Below are 12,642 nucleotides of genomic sequence, written 5' to 3'. Positions count from 1 at the left end.
AGAGAGCTTCTCTTTCCTCTAACAGAGATACTGTAGTGTAGCAAGCAGGCGTCCTTCTCTCCTGGGCTCTCCCCTGGTTGTAATTTAGATCAATAATCTCTTGGGAAGGGGAAGGTCTAAGCTTTGTTACTGTGTTCCCCCAGGGACAGTTTATCAGCCCTTCTTTTTCTGCATGGTAAGGTGATGGGTAGCCAAGGACTTGGTCTGTGAAGGGGTGGTACAAAGGTCCCCCGACTGCAGGGACCGACAAGCAGAAGGTTCTCTGCAGGATCCCTGGGCCCAAGGGGGGCAGTGGCCTTCTGTACATAAGTCCCTTGTATTCTGTTCTGTTATCCACTCAGATTTTCCCCTCCTGGCAAGCACACTTGGCACATTATTTGAGGAGGTTTTATTGACAGGAGCCCTGGTGGCACAGTGGTTAAAGCACTCAGCTTCTAACCAAAAGGTTGGCGTTTAAACCCATCAGCCATTCCACAGGAGAAAGATATGGCAGTCTGCTTCTGTAACCATTTACAGCCTTGGAAACACAATGGGGCAGTTCTACTCTGCCCTATAGGGTTGCTATGAGTGGAATTGACTCAACAACAGTGAGTTTCATTTTGGGGTTTATTGACGAAAGTTCCTGGGTGGTGCTAACGGTTAATGAGTTCAGCTGCTAACAGGAAGGTTGAAGGGTAGAATCTACCCAGAGGCACCTCAGAAGAAAGGCCTGGAGAGCTACTTCCAAAATATCAGTCATTGAAAACCCTGTGGAGCACAGCCTCTACTCTGACACATGTAGGGTCACCATAAGTCATAGCTGACTCCACGGTAACTGGCTTGGTTGTGGGTTTATTGACAGGAAGCAGCATCAACTCATGCCAGGACTTCACAATGTAAACACAGGGAGCATGCGGTGCCCTGGTGTGGGAAAGCCTGGGTGATTGACACCCCACCAAGGGGAATGAAGCCTACATTGTGGGAGCACCCACCCTGTGCTAGGGGCTGGGTACAAGAAGACCTGGATTGAATGCCACCAGCCTTTATTGAGCACTTACTGTGTGCACAGCCTTATGCTTAGCAGTCTGGGAATGCAGAATAAAGCCCTCAAGGAAAGCATTAGGCCCAGCTCCTACTGACTTGCTGTATGACAGGACGGTTGTCCCAAGCAAATAAGATCATCTAAAGCACTTGACTGCTAACCAGAAGGCTGGTGGTTCAAAGCCACCAGCTACTCCACAGAAAGAAGAAGGGGCAATCTACTTCCATCAAGATTTACTGCCTCAGAAACCCAGTTGGAGTTGCTGTGAGTCAGAATTGACTCGAAGGCAACGGGTTTGGTTTGAGGGTTTTAAAGTATTTTCTAAAGTAAAAATGGCTTTACATAGAAACATTTGTATGGCAATGTAGTTCATGAAGCACTTTCCCACACATTACTATTTCACTGGATCCTCACAATTATCCTAGGAAAAAAGTAGGAATTATATCCATTTTGTAGATGAAGAAATTGGGACTCAGATAAAAGGACTCATAAAGGTCACAGAGCTAGCAAAGACCCAGTGGGGAGTCAGACCTAGGGCTTCAGATGACCCAGTGCTCCTTGAACTAGAGCTCAAGGGCAAACAGGTGTTTCTAGGACGAGCAGCCTCAGCATCACCTGGCAACTTGTTAGAAACGAGGTTCTCAGGCCCCACCACAGACTTCCTAAAGCAGAAACTCTGGGGCCCAGCAATCTATGGAGTGTTTTTGGTTTGGGTTTTGTTTTGACAACTTTGCTTTATTAATAGTGACACATACTTTTTTTTTTTTTCATTGTGATTTGGGTAAAAGTTTACAAAACAAATTTGTTTCTCATTCAACAATTCATACACATTTTGATTCATGACATTGATTGCAATACCCACAATGTGACAGCACTCTTCCTTCCTGCTTCTTCGTTATATTTATTATTTCCATTTGCCCTTCTGCCTTCTGAGCTTTGTCCCTGAGCAAGTGCTGCCCTTTTGATCTGAATGTTGGTTGTTCTAAGGAGTGCGTACCTCCCTGGTGTTATTGTTCACCTTACAGGCCTGTCTCCTATTTGGCTGAAAGTTGAGTTATGGGGTGAGTTCAATTCGAGGCCTGAAGAGTGACTAAGGGTCAGAGTCTCGGGGGTTCCACCAGTCTCTATCAGACCAATAAACCTGTTTTTTTTTTTTTTTTTTTTTTTTTTATGATTTTGAGTTTTGTTCACATTTTTCTCCTGCTTTGTCTGGGACCTTCAATTGTGACCCTGATCTGAGTGGTCAGTAGTGGTAGCTGGGCACCATCTAGTTCTTCTGGTCTCAGGGTTGTGGAGGTTGGGGTTCATGTGCTCCATTAGTCCTTTGGACTAATTGTTTCCTTGTGTTTTTGCTTTTATTCATTCTTCTTTTCTCTGGATAGGGAGAAACCAATAGTTGTACCTTAGATGGCTGTTCATAAGCTTTTAAGACGCCAGTCACTACTCACCAAAGCTGGAGTAGAACATCGTCTTTGTGACTGTTACTGAAATCTGTGTTTTAACAAGCCCTCCGGATGATGGAAGCTCAAGTTTGAGAAACAGGGAGCTAGAGGTGTGTTTCTCAGTGTTAATGTATATGCACATCACCTGGGAATCTTGTTAAAATGTAGATTCTGATGCAGATCAGGAATGAGGCTTGGGCATTCCACAATTCTGTATTTCTAACAAGCTCCCAGAAAATGCCAGTGCTGCTGGCCAACAGACTGTACAGTGCATAGCAAAGATAGCAAACAGGAATCACCTGGATAGCTCAGTTAAAATGCAGATCCTTGGGCCCCCTCCCAGAGTACGCTTCTGCAGACCTGAAGTGGGGCCCAGGAACCTGCATTTCCACAAACACCTCAGGTGATTCTAGGCAGGTGGCCGGGGACTCACACTCTAAGGACTCGTTCTCTGGAGTTCGAGCTTGAAGACCATCCATGTGAGTCTCATTTTCAAAGGTTTCCCCAACTATTCCTCTGACTCCGAACCGCCTAGCTGATCTCCTGCCAAATTGTGGGATGAGGAGGTACAAGTGGGAGGCCATCCCTGAGCCAGTGGCGTCCTCAGTTCCTCAAAATAGGTCAGGAGTCTGGCACAGACCAGGCTCAATGGCTGCAAATAGAAACCATCTGTTGGGCCTATAGTCTGAGATCCACCTCTCCTGCTTCGCCTGGGCAGGAACACTGAACCCAGAACGTGGGTGGAGGGGACATTGCTTCCTGGGAGGAGCCTGGGGGCTGCTCTGCCACTGTAGGCCCTTGACACTCCCACTGGTTCTGCTTAAAGGGAACTCCACATCTTATAGTCCAGGGACAGGACACTTGCCTTGTGTCCTGAGAATCAGATAACCTTGCTGTGTGACCTTGGACAAGTCACTTCCCCTCTCTGGGCCTCCCTCTGTAAAATGAGAGGCTGGACTTTAGTGGACCTACAGATCCTTTGCTGCTCTGTCAGGCTATGGTTCAGTGAATGCCTTTCTGTGTTGGGACCTCATGGAGGAAAAGTTGGGTCCAGAGGGAGGCAGCCTTTTCCTTCTTCCAGCTTTCTGCCTAGGTTAGATGTCACAAGTTGGACATCTGGACTTGTGGATAAAGAAAAGGACAAGATTTGTGATCTGGGAGCACCAAGGAAACTTTGGGAGACTTTGAGGGGGCCTGAGTCTTTTTCCTTATCTCCTTCCTCCTATTCTTTCACTCACTCATTTATTTAGTAAACATTTATCAACACATGCTCTGTATTAAGCCCTATGATATGCCCTGGGAAAATAAGGGGGAATGAGATACTGTCCCTGCCCTCAATAATATCCAGTGTAGTTGGAATACAGACAAGTTCTACTTCAGTGACCTTGGACAAGCCCAACTGCATCTGTATATGAGGATAGTAATTATACATACTCCTTGGGGTTGTTGTAAGGTCTATAGGGTATAATGAATGTAAAATGCTTAGCTCATAGTAAGAACTTAATCAATATTAGCTATTATTATTAGTACAGTGAGCCAGGAGCAAGGGGAGCACAAAACAGAATCTGGGGCTTCTGGAAAGAGGTAGGCTGCCTCAAGAGAGTGAGACAGAGGAGACCTGCAGCCCCCTCTTCACATGTCCAGCCCAAACTCAGCAGAGCAGGAAAGGCTGCAGGGATTCAGGGCAGAAGCCTGGTCTGGGAATAGACTATGTCTGGCTGGGCTTGTGCTGGGCAATGGGCAGAGTGCAGCATCTGTAGTGACTGTGATTACAAAGCATCTGTATCCTCCCATCTACAGACTGTTGAGAAGGCACCATCCCAGCCATGCACATCCCTGTTTGACTACATCTGCACTCCAAGATAGGATGGAGCTGGTCAGAGGAGGTGAGGGGAAGGAATCTTCATTCTGAGATTGAGAAGATGGAAGGGCTTGCCCAAAAGTCTTGTGAGTTGGCAGAAGAGCTGGCATGGTACCCAGGAATCCTTGTTCACTAAAAGTGGGAGAAACATGATGAGATGACCCCTGTTTTGGTTACCTGGTGCCACTCTGATGGGAATATACCACAAATGGGATGGCTTGAACAAAGAGGAATTTATTCTCTTATAGTTTGGAGGCTTTAAGTCTGAGTTCAAAGTGCCAGGCTCTAGGGGCTGGATGAAAGCCCCTCAGTCTTGGGCTTCAGCTCTGCCTGCTGCTCCCAGCCCACTGAAGCTGGAGGCTTTTCTTCACTCAGACAGCTGCTGGCTGCTGAGGCTGACAAATCCATGGTTGACAAGTGAAAAGGCACAGTCCTGATATCACCGAACAACATGGGAGACCACTAATTCAAGTCCAGAAAAAGTCCCAAGATTGGCAGGGCCTAGCAGGCTGTTGAACAATGACTTGGCTACATGCAGGGTTCAAGCATGCCAAAAAGCTAGAGACCATTTCCAAAGCTGCTTCTTATACACAGGAAGACCACATCCCTAAAGCAGCTACTCAGCTGCTTGTGGTAGATACCACCATGGAGTTGATTGCCAGTCTATTTATGGGGAATAACTACCACCAGCTGTCCAGCCACTCAACCAGGCCCAGCCAAGTTGACACACAACCTTAACTACCACAACCCTCAACCACAGCCTTCCTTAGTCCCTCCACATCCCACCAGGAACTCACAGGTATGACATTCAGTTTAACTTTTGGAGGGTAATCAATGTTTTACCAGAGCTATCTAGTAGAACATTCTGTGATAATGGAAATGTTCTGTAATCTGTGTTAACCCAATATGGTAGCCACTAGCCACATGTGGCGATTGAGCACTTGTAATCTAGGTAATGTAACTGAGGAACTGAATTATTAATTGAACTTAATTTTGTTAATCTAAATTTGAATAGCTACATGTGACTAGTGGCTCCCACATGGAACAGCTCACGTTTAGCCTACTCCTGGATGCACAAGCTAGATATGTACAGATGTTTTCAAATATGTACCTTTATAACACACTCTCCAGATGATTCTGATGCAGTCAGGTTTAGAAATCACCAGGTTAGGCGTCTGGGAGAAGCTGCACTAAGGGAAGTGGTGGAAATCACACAGTACACGTAGCCTCCCATTGTCCCTCTATTTGTCTCTGTGGCCTCTACCTCTTCCTCTGTGGGTTTATTCCCATTGCTGTTCAACTCTTCTCCAACTCAAAGTTCAGTAGAATTCATTCATGTTGGTAGCTTGAAATTGATTATGATGGGAGTATCAGACCACAGAAATTGGCAGGACCAATTTCTACAAACCAGGACCTCCCTCACCCAGAGAGCCAGTTGTTAAACATTTACCAACACACCACTGCTCTAGTCCCACTGGAAGGAATTTCTTAAATGGCCACAACATCTTCTCAGAAGTCTTAGAATCCAGAGAGAACTCATCATCCTGGGCTAGACCATGCAATGGCCAAGCCAGATAGTCTGTCCCAGACATCTGCTGTGGACAAGAAGGAGGAGAAGAGACCTGCCAACAAGTTAGTGGCCAAGCCAGCAAAAATGTATTAAATTCCTATATGCATCAAAAGACTTCTCCAAAAGGGTAAAAAGAGAACCTACAGACTGGGGAAAAAATATTTAGCTATGACATATCTGACAAAGGACTTATTGCCAAAATTTTTAGAAAACTTCAATACTTTGACACCAAAAAGACAAACAATCCAATTCAAAGATGGGCAAGGGACATGAATAGACACTTCACTAAAGATGATATACTGGCGGCCAACAAACACATGAGGAAATGCTTACAATCATTAGCCATTAGAGAGATGTAAATCAAAACAACAATGAGATATCATCTCGCCCCAACAACAACAGCAAAGCTCAACAAGACAGAAAACAACAAATGCTGACAAGATTGCGGAGAGACTGGAACTCTCATACACTGCTGGTGTAACTGCAATATGGTACAACCACTGTGCAAAATGATATGGTGTTTCCTAAAAAAGCTGAAAATAGAAATACCATTTGAGTCAGCAATTCCATTACTAGGAATATATCCTAAAGAGGTGAGAGACAGGACACGAACAGACATTTGCACACCCATGTTCATAGCCGCACAATTCACTATAGAAAAGAGATGGAAACAACCTAAATGCCCATCAACAGATGAATGGATAACCAAATTATGGTACATTCACACAATGAAATACTATGCTACTTTAAAGAATAAGGAAGAATACATGAATCGTCTCACAACGTGGATGAATTTGGAGGACATTATGCTGAGTGAAATAAGTCAATTGCAGAAGGACAAATATTGTATGAGCCCATTATTGTAAAAAGTCAGAACAGGGTTTACTTAGAGAAGGGAACTCACTAGGTTACCAGGGATGGGAGGGAAGAGGAGGGAAAATTTCAGACTAGTTGGGGGTAACATGTTGATTTGGGTGAAGGGAGGGTATGGAAAGAGTCTGTGACCATCATGATGACACTGGGGAAACGAAGGACGGTGAAATGTGCACATAAGATATAGACAACAGAGGTAAATACTAGTATATGCACAATACTGCATCACCACTAACACCAAACACCAGGCTACAGATAAATGCACATACAGATGAGAAGATCAGGTGGGGATCAGTGAACAGGAATGTACCCTAGACCAAGGATGGATTTAGCTAAAGATAATCTTACATAGATAAGAGTGATACAAAATTAGCCACTTATATTACAGAAGCAACAGAAGACAGAGTTGGAGTAACCTCTTAGAGACAACCAAACACCTTGAGAGAGAATCACCAGGCCTATTGACTCAGACCATAGTATTGGCGGATACTAAGCTCAATCGGCACAACATAGTACATATAAATCTTGTTCCACAACCTACTTTGGTGAGTAGTGACTGGGATCTTAAAAGCTAGGCTCAGGGAAGCAGGGCTGATTCAGAGATGGAGAAGGAGTAAGTACCCGGCTGTTGCTTATGGATCCAGAAAATAGGTCCATGAGCCAGAGATATTGATTTTAGTATATTCCATTGAGGAGGTGTGTTGCCATTTGCAAAGCCTCTTTCCCTGTGTTCTCATGTCCTGTCCTCATGCAGATTCCAGGACGTAGGTGTGGTTATTCCCACGTTTTGCAGAAGAGGACACTTAGGCCCGAAGAAGGAAGGTGACTTGACCCAGGTCTCAGAGCTAGTGACCCAATCAACTGCCTTTGATAGCACTTGGACAGGGAGTGGCCCTCTTATGTATCCGGACAGGCTGCCCTATGGGAACAAGGGTTCAGCAGCCACTAGGGCAGATTCCAGGGGTCTCCTGGGCTCCCCAGGCTACACAACTCTCTCCAGGGTGCTCCCTCCTTCCCAGATCTTTTATGCAGATCCCCCCCACCTGAGCAAAAGACAAGAAAAAATCCGCCCGTATTTTTATGTTCCAGTTAAAGAACTACATAGTCATCATCATCTAGAAAGTGTACCCGCTGGCCACAATAAATCATTTTGGGGATCCAAGGACAGGATGCAATTTGCTTCCATGTGAAGTACACATAGTGATTATCTCAGAGGAGGAAAAAGCTGGCCTCCATTTCTTAAGAGGCTACAAGGGCCATTCAGCAGCAGCGAAATGAATAGTTCTTCCTTCCGGGCCCTCCCCCTCTGAGGGAGACTGGGATGGCCCTGGGCCCAGGGAGAGGCCGCCAGGGAGCAGCCCAGCAGCTGTGCACATCTGGAGGCCAGAGCCTCTCCCTCCCTCCTCTTGACCCTGGGCCCCATCCAGCCCAGCCCCCTCCTCCCGCTGGCAGAGCCTGGCCTCTCCCAGTAAACAATTAATTCTTGGAGGTCAGGGATCCTCCCTTAGAGGAGAGGGGGAGAAGATAGAACACTAGTGTTTGGCAAGCACCTATCTTGTGCCAGGCACCTTGCCAGGCACTTTGCATTTGGTCACTTCATTGTGTCCAGGGAGCTGGGTGATATTATTTCTGTGTGAAGAAAAATGATGCTCAGAGGGATTGCTTAACTAGTCTACTGTCACACAACTAACAAGTGGCAGAGCCAAGATAGAAACCTTTGGTTTCTCTCTGATTCCCCAAACCCTGCCTATCATACAGTTTTTTATGCCTTTGCATAAAACTCACTGCCATCAAGTCAATTCTGAGTCATAGCGACCCCCTTTGGGTTTTCGAGGCAGTAAATCTTTACAGATGTAGACTGCCCAGTCTTCCCCTGTATTATATGGAGTAAGTAGGGAGAGGGAAGAGTTAGGGTGGAAAAGCCAAAAGAGAAGAAGATATGTATTATGTTGGAAAAAATACAGACTTAAGAGTCAAAAGTGCTTGACTGAAGTCTTGGCTCTGCCCCTTTTATAGTTTGTGACTCTGGACAAGTGTCATAATCTGTTAACCCTTCTGGGCCTCAAATTAATCACATAGTTAACTTTTAAAAAATAATAATAATTTAAAACAGTGCTGTCAATTCAGTTCTGATTTGTGGTGACCCTATGTGTGCAGAGTAGAACTGCTGTGCAGGGTTTCCAATGTCTGTGACCTTCTGGAAAGCAGATCATCAGGCCTTTCTGCCAAGGCACCTCTTGGTGGGTTCACACTACTAACCTTTCAGTTAATAGCCAAGTGCTTAACCATTTGCACCACCCGGGAACTCCCAGTCACGTATATAAAATGTATTTTAAATGAGACTGTAGTGTCTACTCACTTCTGCCCGCTGGGCAGCTGTGGGGATTGAATAAAGTGGTGTCTGGAGATTCCTGGCTGTGAGTGAGCTTTCTCGGATGGTTCTGTGGGTGGTCACCCTGCTGATATGATGCTGTCAGCAGCCAGGAGCCCAGCCTGAGAGCAGCTTAAGTTCAGAGGTGTCGGTGTGCTGGTAACAAGCAGTCCAGAAGAGACAGGGCCTGCATGACTGGCATGAGGGACTCAGTAGAAGAAGGGCTAATGAAGAAAGGGTAAGAATAATGAGACCCTCAATCTGTGGGCAGCCTGAAAATGAAACTCAGAACCTCCAGAAACTAAAGTCATGCAGGTGGGGGAGTTCCCTGAGGGAGGCTTCCCCCCCCCCCCCCCCCAGTGAATCCAAGGTCCTGGAAGTTGTGTCTGACCTTGGCTCCAGCCACCACACTGAAGGATTATTCAACCAGAGTCCTCATGAGGCTTCTGCTCCCTGGAGCCTGGACTAATCATGAGATGGGTTGGAACTATACGGGGACCAGCAGGAGATAGATAATCACTACTTTAAAACCTAGTAGTGGAGAGAGGAAACATACAATCCTCAAGTTTAAAATCAAAGGTCAGGCATTGTGGGATGCTCTCTGAAGAGATAGCATATGCCAGTATGAAAGGCATTGTCATTCAGGGTCACAGCAAGCCATCTGGGAGGCATTGTGAGCCCTGTTTTACAGAGAAAAAGGTTCCCACCAGGGCACCAGAACCAGGATTCCTGCTCTGTATACTGACCCCAGAAGCTCATATACTCTCCCTTGCAACATGATGACTTTATAATAGAGTAAACAACAACAACAAAAAATTCACAGCCATCAAGTAGGATCTCACTCATAGTGACCTCTCCTTGGGTTTCCAAGGCAGTATCACTATGGAAATAGATCGCCCAGTCTTGCTTCCAAGAAGTGGCTGGTGGGTTTGAACTGCCAGCCTTCTGGCTAGCAGTCAAATGAGTTAGGCACTAGGCTACCAGAGCTCCTAATAGAGTAGAAGAACTCTTAAATCTTGGAGCTGAAAGGTCATCTAGTCTCATCCATTGTACCACTTGTCCTTGACCGAGGTCATCCACCTAAATCTTGAACTCCTCCAAGGACATGGCACTCACTATCTATCAAGACAGCTTCTTTTCCCATCTCAGGCTGCTCTAACTATTAAGAAATTTGTTCCTTTTATGGAACTCAAAAGTATCTGAGCTTTGAGCCAAGTGGGGCTGACAGGTTCCATGAGTGTCTCCTGCTCTCACTAGAACCAGCAAGAGATATCCACCAGACACTGGACTGGACTTTGGGTACAAAGGATTAGGTTTCAGGTCACTTCTTAGTCACCTTCATTGATGTCTCTCTGGGGTCTGGGCCTCTCTTCCAGTCTCGGGCTTCTGCAAGGCCTCCTCCCTGTGGCAGAATAGGGAGGAGTCTTTTCTGTTCCCTGCTTATACACCCATGCCTCTGACCTCAGAATGAAGTCAGCCCTTAGTAACTTTGGGCAGAGAAGTTAGACATTCAGGTCCTGCAGACACCCTGCTTTGGCCCAAAGTATGTGCTGGTGCCTGATCCAGGCCCTCCAGGATCTCTTCCACCAGGCTTCTGTCCTACCACCTCCCTGGGGAGCAGACCTTTGCTTCTGGCCAGCCCAGCCCCCTTAATGTCTCCAGCTGGGCCAAGTGCATGCACGCACTGTTCCCTCTCCTCTCTCTTCTGCAGCCCTCCCTCTCCCCCATCCAAAAACCATGTGGTTAATAACAGGAGCATCTTTAGGCCTGACTCCAAATCTATAGAGAACACAGGGACAAGTCTAATAATGCCACTAAGCAAACAGCCCCTGGAAAATTTTATAAGAAATTGACCTGGTCACGTTAAAAATTCAGTAACACTAAAAAAAAATACACCTACACACGTACACATTTGTTGTCGTTAGCTCCGTTGAGTTGGCATCCAACTCATGGCAACCCCATGTACAATAAATTGGAATAAGTATGTGACGAGCATGGTTAAAGAGTGCAAACATGTGAACCTTTGATTGGATCCTGGTGCAAAAAAAATAAAATAACTGTAAAAGATATTCAGAGAAATTTGAGTATGGACTGGATATTAGATGATATGGAAAAATAGTCAGTTTTCTTAGATCTGATCATGGTGATATGGTTATGTAGGAAATTGCCCTCCTTTATAGGAAATGCACGCTGCAGCCATAAGAGGCCAGAAGTCATGATGTTTGTAACTTTATTTTAAATGATTCCATGAAAGAAAAAAATATACACACACACAAACACACACATACCTGGAGGGAGATAAAGCAATTATGCAAAATACTTATAGTTGTTCATCTAAATGGTAGATGATCGTTATGTCATTTTTCAACTATTTTTGTCTACTATAATATTTTATACTAAAAAGTTAGAAAAATAGGATGTGGGGTCCAGATTCAGAAAGATCAGGTTCAAGTCACCACTGTACTTGATAACTATCTGAACTTGGCCTGTGCCTCAGTTTCCCACATTTTAGAACAGGGGTATTTGCAGTTCCCACCTCTGATTCAAATCAAGCCCTGAAGGCTATTTTTTGGCTCGGCTGAGAGGAGGGGAAAGGGTATTCCGGGAAGAGGAACTACAGCAGCAAGCAAAGAGAGGTTGGAATGAGCAACTTTAGCACCTCCTTTCTCCCCTGTGGAAACTTAGAATCTAGAACGTTCTACCTGGGAAGGACAGAGCAATCCCCAGCATCCCCACCTCAGACTGAGTTTTGGGCAGGTCCATGAACCATGAACCATCCATACTAGATTTACCTAGTGTTCTGGTTACCTAGTGCCACTCTCACAGGAAACATACCACAAATGGGATGGCCTTAACAAACAGGAGTTTATTCTTACAATTTGGAGGCTTTAAGTCCAAGTTCAAAGTGCCAGGCTCTAGGGGCTGGGTGATAGCCCCTCAACCTTGGGGTCCTGCTCTGCCTCCTACTCCCAGCCCACTGGAGCTAGAGGTGTTTCTTCACTCAGACAGCTGCTGGCTGCTGAGGCTGAGAAACCCCAAAGTTGACAGATAAAAAAGCACAGTCCTGATGTTACCAAACCACACGGCAGGCCATTAACTTAAGTCCATTGTAAGTCCCAAGGTTAGCAGAGCATGGCAGGCTGCTGAGCAATGACACAGCTACATGCAGGGTCCAAGTGTGCCATAAGCTAGAGACCATTCTCGAAGCTTCTCCTTATGTACAGGAAGCAGACCACATACCCAAAGGCAGCTAAGCTGCTCCCAGTAGATTCCACCATGGAATTGATTACCAGTCTCATCATGGGGAATGCTACATCCAGCTGCCCAGCCACTCAACCAGGCCTAGCCAAGTTGACATACAAACATAACCATCACACCTAGTATTTTTCTTTGAATTGATTCACTTTTTTTTTCCTTTTTTTTAAACTTTGCCTCATCAGCAGTAATATCTGTGAAATCAGGGATCTGGCATGCAAGTTCTAGTTTTTCTAATGCATATTAAAA

This window comes from Orycteropus afer, unplaced genomic scaffold, assembly GCF_000298275.1.
Source record: "Orycteropus afer afer isolate SDZICR_OR568_19922 unplaced genomic scaffold, OryAfe1.0 scaffold00015, whole genome shotgun sequence".
In the NCBI taxonomy this organism is placed as follows: Eukaryota; Metazoa; Chordata; class Mammalia; order Tubulidentata; family Orycteropodidae; genus Orycteropus; species Orycteropus afer.
The sequence above is the reverse complement of the archived record's forward strand: the minus strand, read 5'-3'. Positions refer to the sequence as shown.